The sequence below is a fragment of the Diprion similis genome, chromosome 3 (assembly GCF_021155765.1).
Source record: "Diprion similis isolate iyDipSimi1 chromosome 3, iyDipSimi1.1, whole genome shotgun sequence".
NCBI lineage: Eukaryota > Metazoa > Arthropoda > Insecta > Hymenoptera > Diprionidae > Diprion > Diprion similis.
In genome coordinates this window covers 18,475,862-18,484,499 of record NC_060107.1, presented here as the reverse complement: position 1 = coordinate 18,484,499, position 8,638 = coordinate 18,475,862, and positions in this window count along the sequence as shown.

The window sequence follows — 8,638 nt, the reverse complement described above, 5'->3', positions numbered from 1 at the left end:
AGTAAAGTCAACCGGGAATTTAGGTAACTTGAACTGTCGGAGCTGTAAAAGTAACGAACGTGAAATATTGATGCAGCGAGGGACTCCATCACACTAGCTTATATTGCGTATAGTATTACAAACCACATGACTCAGTACTTTATACTGTAACTGCTATTGTGATAACAGAAAAAAATGTTAATATCGCTATAACGCTTTAGTACTTTCCTCGACAGAAATAATGGGTAATCCTCATACATATAATTCATCTGCTTCTGTTTGTTATCATTTAACTTCCGAACGATTTGACTGATTGAGTTCATATTTTCACAATATGTTTGTGTTTTCGAGATGATGGTTCGTAGCTACGCAGAGCTTTAGTCTTTCAACTGGGGTTTCATTAGGTTCTGTTCTACATTAGGTCATTCAATTTGGATGTGGGCGAAGCGGCGAATGCCAAGATAGTAGTACTCCAAATCTTGTACTTTTATATTAACGTATCTATGTTGGTTACTAGACCATCGTTATGTAATACTGTGAACTTTTTTTTGTGATCTCTAACATAAAATTAGGTGCTTTCTACTATAAAATATGAACTACATAGTTCTAATATGCTTAACAAAATGTGTTTTCTCAGTGTCACATCCGTGTGGAAATTGTAGATAAAATTAAAATGAATTAGAGATACTAATCTCAGCCACTCTTCATGGCTTTACAAGAATATAAAAAGGTCACTGCATAATATAGTAAGTCTATTCACCATATTTTGTAATATTACACTGGCGTATGTCATATGATAATAATATCGAATTTTCAAACATAAGAATAGAAAGTGTTGATTTATTTATGTATTCCACATTGAAGCAGAGCTATTTCATTGCTATGACAAAAATAATTAGTGTACTGTAACTTTATCGGTTTGTTAAAATTTGCAATTGATTGTATATAGATGTTTTTTTATATTTATGATCCAGCTTCTCGACACTCTTCCTTCGTGTTGTTACATGAAATTGAATGAACAGAAGCGAATTAGAATCAATGTTTTTAATTAGACGACCAGCCTTGAACATTGCAGTACGCTTGCATTTACGCAGCCGAGAGTACGCATCTGCTATGCTCACAGCGTGGCGGATTTGCATGCTTTTACCCACGTTTTCAAAAGCGTGGAAGCGGGCGGCAGTGTTCAAGCTTGAATTGTTGATCAGTAGAATTTGCACGTCTTGACCAAATGTCACGATTTTTCAAAGTGGCGACATTCGTGGATACAATCATAAATTATAATATTTGAATTCGGCAGCTGAAACGTTTATAAAAAACCAATTAGAAGCACGAACGATACTAACGACTTTCTATTAGTGTACAGACTTTGAACATTGCCGCATGCTTACATTTATGCAGCCGAGAGTACGCGTCTGCTGTGCTTCCAGTGCGGCAGATTTGCATGCTTTTGCCCACGTTTTCAAAGGCGTGGAAGCGGGCTGCAGTGTTCATAGGTATCACGGTAAACAATCCCAAGCTAATTTTTCGCGACCTTCTTCTTGACATAATTGTGTACTGACCACAGATAGAGCTGCAAAATTTTTGAGCATAGTCTTCTTCGGGTATACGAAAAAAATAGTCTTTTCTTTCTTGCAACGCCCATCGAAATTTCGGTAAAGCATCTCAAATAGTATATCTCGTTGAAATTTAGGCAATTTTTAATTGTGACATACGCTAATGATTTTCTTATTTCACAGGAAAATCTGTCTGCGTGGTCTGCAAAGAGAATGCTCCGACGCACTGCTTCCTACCCTGTGCCCACAATTGTTGTTGCCTGACTTGCGGAAATGTGCTTTGCGAGGGTGCAAGAACGTGCCCAATATGCCGCCAACCATTTATCCAGTTCATACCCATTTTCCGGCCTTAGTACCATTGACTTCATGCCATTTACTTCATACCACTTGCTTCATACCATTCACTTCATATCATTTACTTCATACCATTCACTTCATACCATTTACATCATACCATTTGATTCTTACAATAAGGCAATAAAATATACAGTATCAGCATGAATAATAATAATTTGTACATTTACTCCAAATCCCTGATCCTTCAGCCGACGCTTTTTTGAACCTTTATGAATCAACGTCAGCTGCTTCGGCACAATAGATCGTAATTTTGCTATTCCTTTCACCGAGAAATATGACCGTACAAACTTATACATAAGTGCATAAGATTTTATTTTAATATGACCTTGAAATTATGTTTTATCACCAAATTCGAAATGATTTCAAAATCAAATTTCATGTACTATTATAACTTGCTATATACGATTAGAAAAAGTGCCCTAAACATATGATAAAAGGCAAGCTGACCGACTGATAATATATAAGTATTATATAGATGTGTATTCGAAAGTCATGACTAATATTTTACAATCAATCGTGGTAAGCATTGCTATGGAAAGGGGGACGGTTTCTATTTTCGTTTCATCAGCAAAATTGGAATCAATGTTCTCTGGACTATTTTTAATCATTACTTTTATTTCGAAGTTACAAAAATTAATTATATTTTTTTTTGTTAATTTTACTTATAAAATCCTACTCCACACGAGCCCAAGTAATGTCACTGAGATTTCATTTCTGAAATATTGCACAGATTGGTCGTTACATCATCGGTATTTGGTAGAACCTGTGAATAAGAATGTCTTACGAACTCAAAAGTGGATTTCTATGTAAGAAAGGGGTATTTAAACTAAATCTGTCATGTCAGCCAATCAAACTTTGGCAACGACATTGAACAATCAATTTTCAATAATTAGTAATTTTTGTTTTGCACTATTTTTAACTGAAAGTTGAAATCCGTCGCTTACCGAATGATAGTCTGTCTTCTAGTTTGAGAAATTGATGAAATCAATACATTTTTTTTTGAAATTCTTTCAACAGGTATAAATTTTTCATTAAGGTAGGCTGTATTACAGAAAAAAGACCTCGGCATCATACTGAAGATTCTGTGAAATTGAAAATCGAGACAAAAACATAAATTGGGAAATCTGACAATTTTTTTCTTGACAAACGATAACAAAGGCGAAAATTGTTTCAAAATATGGCTAGATGTAAAACACGTTGACAAAAAATTTTCTGTACAGAATGTTTATCGTGATTTATCAATCATCCTTTACACACAGGGTCGAAATACATACATTCGCATTTCACATTTTTCACGCAAACATCATCGTATACACATTTTGTCCAGGTGTTTCGTTATTATCGAGTATTCAGGTCTTATTAGAAATACCTCTGCAAACCCACAGTTTTTGGGAACAGCAATACAGTGTATGACGGTACGTGTAAAAATTAGTTTGCAACTCATTACAGTTAAAGCAATGCAACCGAACATTCAAAAGTTTCTCGGCAGCATAAGCATAATTTGCCACAGATCGTTTGTTCCGCATTCGCTTTACATAACAATTTATTTCGTAATAAAAACGTTGGTGTTCGGAAATTGCAATTTTCGGTTTTATTCAATTCCCAGAGTTCGATGATTTCGGATTTTTTGATTGTGGAAGTTTAGACTTTCGGAATTTAGAGCTGTCGGCTCTGTATCCGTTCGGAAATCCGATTTTTCTATGCGTTGAATTTGCTCAGCTTAGACTACCGATGTTTCTGGTTCTGAAAATCATCTTTCCGGAATAATGAACGTCCGTAGTCATATTCTAAATACCGACTAGTAAACGGAATTCTGAGCTTTATGATTATTAGGATTCGACGTTTTTCATAGAGGAATGTTACAAATCAGTCTCCAGTTGGTCTGTATAGACTTCTTACTGGCATTTCAGCTGTTGAGCTTTCTTGAGTCGGGACATTGGAAGGTCTGCTTCAGTTGTGTAGGAATTAAAAATTTTCATTAATTACGAAATCGTCAACAACAATTTCGGAATTTTCGCCATTCGGGATTTCGTTCCCGCCCCAAGCTACCGATTCAGCATGTTCTTTGAAATGTTCTTTAGTGCGTAATAAATTAGCTGTTTGCGTACAAGTTACCTGACAATCGTGTTTGTTCGTTAAACATATCCTGCAAAAATTGTTTGCTTAAAATGACTCAACCATCCCTAACAAGGTAACTCCACCTAAATTATCATGGCTCAATGATACTAACGTACCCTTTATTGTCATATTCAAATCTTTAATAAAAACACCTTTATTTTCGAGTATCTTGAGATCAATAACAATAACATCAAGAACTGGATTTGTACCAAATTGCTTAACGTCGGCATTATAACATAATGCTACCAAATGAATATTTTCTAAATAGGAATTCAGATGCATCGAAAAGTCGTTGATTACGAAATAAAATGATCCAATTTTATGATTACCCGTCTTGCTACCTAACTGATTACAAACTTCAAATTCGTCGTAATATAATTGCACCTGAATTGCGTTTGGGTTATCTTTAAAAAAAGAACAACTTTGAAACAAATCTCCATCAACAAAATGCACGTAGGCTTCATGATTGATTGTTCGCTCTTTCAGAAATTCTCGTCGAACAACTTCATTTTGAAATAATAATTTAAGCGTTTGTAGAATAGGTATATAAGAAAATGTACAGGTTATGGGTACCTGTTTGTATCTCAGAAGAGTACTGTCATAAATTTGGTCAATTCTGATCCCGTGAGACTTTTTGACTGGCTTTAACATACACAAATCTGTTAACGCCATTCTTCTTTTGTATTTTGTCATTCGATTTTCTAGCAATATTTTGAAATTATTTATAATACCTGTGCATTTACTCGTACCATTATTTTCTAAAATGTCATCAAAGATTGGCAAAAGTAGTTCTGAAGTACATTGTAAAATAGTGTTAATAGTTGTGTCAGGAAGGCCCAAAGAATACATTTTTAAAATGTAATTCATGATGTGATCATTGATATTATTTTCATCGTCTATAAAAGCATCGTTCAGGGTTACGTCATGTTCAGAATAATCCGAGTCTTGATTATTATTTTCTACGATAGGTTCCGTTTCTTCAATCTGAGGTTGCAATTCTGCAGAGTTGTCGTGAGAACAAGCTACAGGAGAAGCTCCTCCTTTAAATTGGCATTTATGAAGATGTTTCCGAAAACCTGAATAAGTTCTGAAAGTCGATGGGCATCCAAAACAGCATTGCAAATTTAATTTAGACCCTTCTAGTAACAAATGTTTTTTTTTAAACGCTTACAAATGTCTGAAATATCAAGCGCTGCAAAGTCGCATTTATCTTCAGACTTCAAATATCAAAAATGCTTCAAAAATCGAATGAAAATACAAGAATAGAAAACATAATAAAATGCATGTTGTCAGTTATATTACATCATTTTTGTTTTTTGCGAGTCATGTGCATGAGTGAATATACTATTATATTAGGTATGTCATTTTTGCGCTTTTCACGGAGTTACGTTCGTTTCTGTATCAAGATTGTCGTTAACAGCACAAATCTTAGTGTGAATGTCAATAATTTTAGGGGTAATTTTACATTCAATTCCGTAAAAGTAATGCAGAATGTACTTCCAAAAACTGGACAGATTGTTGTCAAACTGTGTATTGAAAACGAAACTTGCCTTGAACAAGGAATCAGTAGCCGAAATTATATCCCTAGCTGGGAGTAGGATGAAGAAGTCATCTAGTGCTATAAAATATTGATGAATTGCTAATTTGTTCGGTCCTGCAGCAATTAACTCAGGCTGTTTACTTTTCTCCTCATTTCTTAGCTGTAGTGGGGTTCCAGCCTAAAATAACATATCACAGAATTATAGATAAGTGTACTATGAACGCAATTTGTAAATCAGGTATTGCAGTGCAGCATTGATGAACCTTACCTCTTTGAAAACAATGAATTTGTCGATGTTGTTTATTGCTTTCTCTCTCGATGCTTTATTTTTTCCCCGTGCTACTGGCGGTAACAGTTGCGTTAAGGCAATGAGCGAATCCGTCAGTCGATCCCATCCTACAAAAGATGTGAAATTTTCTGTAAATTTCGATTCACACTACAGTAAATAAGAAGTAGCTATATAGCCAATATTAAACTTTTCTGATTAAAACGACATCATAGTCAACTAGGAAAAGAGAATCATGACTTTATACTTGAAATAAAATTAACTTAAACTGTCAATATGTGTGAACGAAAATGTAATGCTGAACTGTAAGGTCACGTGAAGCATCAAATGCATTACAGAAATCCTGAATGTGAAACATTCAGCACTTAAGTATCACGTCTCCTGAATAAAGTATAATTCAACTGATACAAATGATGATAATTACGATGAAAAGGTTTCTCACCGAATGAATTGTTGTTTCCTTTTTCTGCGTCGTACGATTTTTTTATTGCATTGGCAAATTTTTCAAATTCTTGTGTGAAAGCTGTGACGAGGGGAGGCCTCGCACCTTAAATGGATGGGGAGCGGGAAGACGAGAGACGGGGTTGAGAGAAGCGTACGCGTCGAAATAGTATTTCTTTTTGTTGACGTTCGTATATTACTGAGTCTTGCCGGAGCCTTAAAAGCTAAATTACAATGAAGGAGATCCCACGTGGCGGCCGGTCACGCCCCAGCCGATGAGCGGAAACTTAATCCTACTTTCTTGAAATTAATGAGTAGATACAGATGATTGTGTGAGTGAGAGGGTGGGTGTGTATGTGTGTGAGGGTGTGTGGGAGGATCTGGTGAGGATGCAGTAGTGGGATACGGTGACTGGCGGTGGCGGTGATTAGCGTGGTGGTTGCACGGTAAAGTGAATACGGATCAGCTGACCTTTTCGTAGCGTAGAATCGGTGTCTTAGAGGCGTCCGTCTGTTGCTGTCTCGGGCACAAGAGTGTCGTCTCCGGCCGGCCTGGCGTGTCTTCGGGTGCGCCCGGGCTGGTTCGGCGTTATTCGGCCCCGCTCCGCGGGTTTGGGGCTTATTGTGACGTGCACGCGGGGTGCAACGTCACAAAGCATTTTGATTAATGTTTGGGTAAAGCAGTTCAAATTCGACGTCGATCTGTAAAATAATTTTTTTTCAAGAAATCAAAAATGAAAAATTATTTTGTAGTACAGGGTCCGCCCAATTGTTCTATTTAAAAGAATCTCAACCATGGAAATTTGAGCAAGCTAGGAGTATGTAATGAAATTCTATGCTGTACTATATTATGAAGAATCTCATGATTATAATCAATGGCATTTTCAACGATAATGTAATTAAATAGAAAACTGTTAGTCAGATGCCTCTTTAGAAATTATGTCGTCTTTTGATTTTCGTGTCAACGTATGCTTTCTTGGCACATCAGGTTCAATGACTACCTGTTCAATATCAGTGTCGTCTGTTGACACATATGTAACGGTGCTTGACGTGTGGGGTGAACCATACCCCTGAGTCCGTGTATACCTGAGAAGAATTAAAAAATATTTCACTACTCTGGAAATATTCAAATACATGCCCAATATTATTTATACTTATGAAAAAGAAAAAGTTGGCAAAAGTTCATAGGATATGTGAACTACCTATCACAATCATTTCCTCACCTAGATTAGGATCAACGACTTCTTTTATTTTCAAAATTACTCCCCGGGGGGGCATTTGTACATATTCTCGAACGAATTCAGCACTCAGCTTAGACCCAAATTCGTCAGTAAAAAAAAAATTGCTATGCAATAAAAATGGGAAAACCTCGCAAGCTGAAAACATAATTATAAAAAATATCAGCCGTCGGTATGTATGGCTCAAAAGAAAAGCTTTGAATAATTATTGACCTTTTGCAGCAAACGCCTCATATTCATAGGGATAGTCAACTTTGGTCCACTCTTTTTCCCCTCTACATTCGAGTACAAAGTAAATTGGCATAGAGTGTGGGTGACGCTGTACCATGCCGTTTGACGGTGGGAATTCCATTCTACGATTCAAAAAAAATAATGACACCTTTAAATAAATGAAATTTACAATTGAAATTACTGGTGCTTGCTTCCGATTTTGAATGACGAAAACAATGGTTGAGCAAGAAAGAAATTTTACAACTACATTTGATCACCAAGTAAATTAAATAAAAAGAATTTTAACTAACCAAGAAAATTCAAACTTTTAATCAGCTCAAGAAATTTTCAAATTGATGGCGGACATTGAATCAGTAAGATTTTAACGACCTCATGAATATAAAAAATATAATATACGCTACGCAACTATTATAAACATTCGTTACGACGCTACTTTCCTAACTTGGTAACGTTATCGTATGTATGCACGTTCAGTAAAAATTCCTAATTTGCACCTTTATGACTTGACGAAATTTAATAAAACATCATGAACAAATACACGAATTCTGAAAAGCAGTTATTTTTTTTTACCCCATGTATCGTTACGTTATAGCGTTACTAACTTCAGCCTCATGGTACGCTTGAGCCTGCCGCTACCGGCGATACGACGCGTCCTTCGTGTACGTCCCTGCATCCACGAGGAAAAGTCTACCAGTGTCCACAACAAAACTTTTCCTATTTCAATTTTTTATTCAGAACACCGCTATGAACTATAAGTATGTATGCGGACTTTCCTGTGTACTTGAACGATTACTATATCCAGGCCCTGATATCTACTACGTGGCAATTGAATTATACATTTATATATTACCATTAAGCATGAGAATACGCGTCCTACACTGTTTATTCACAATCAG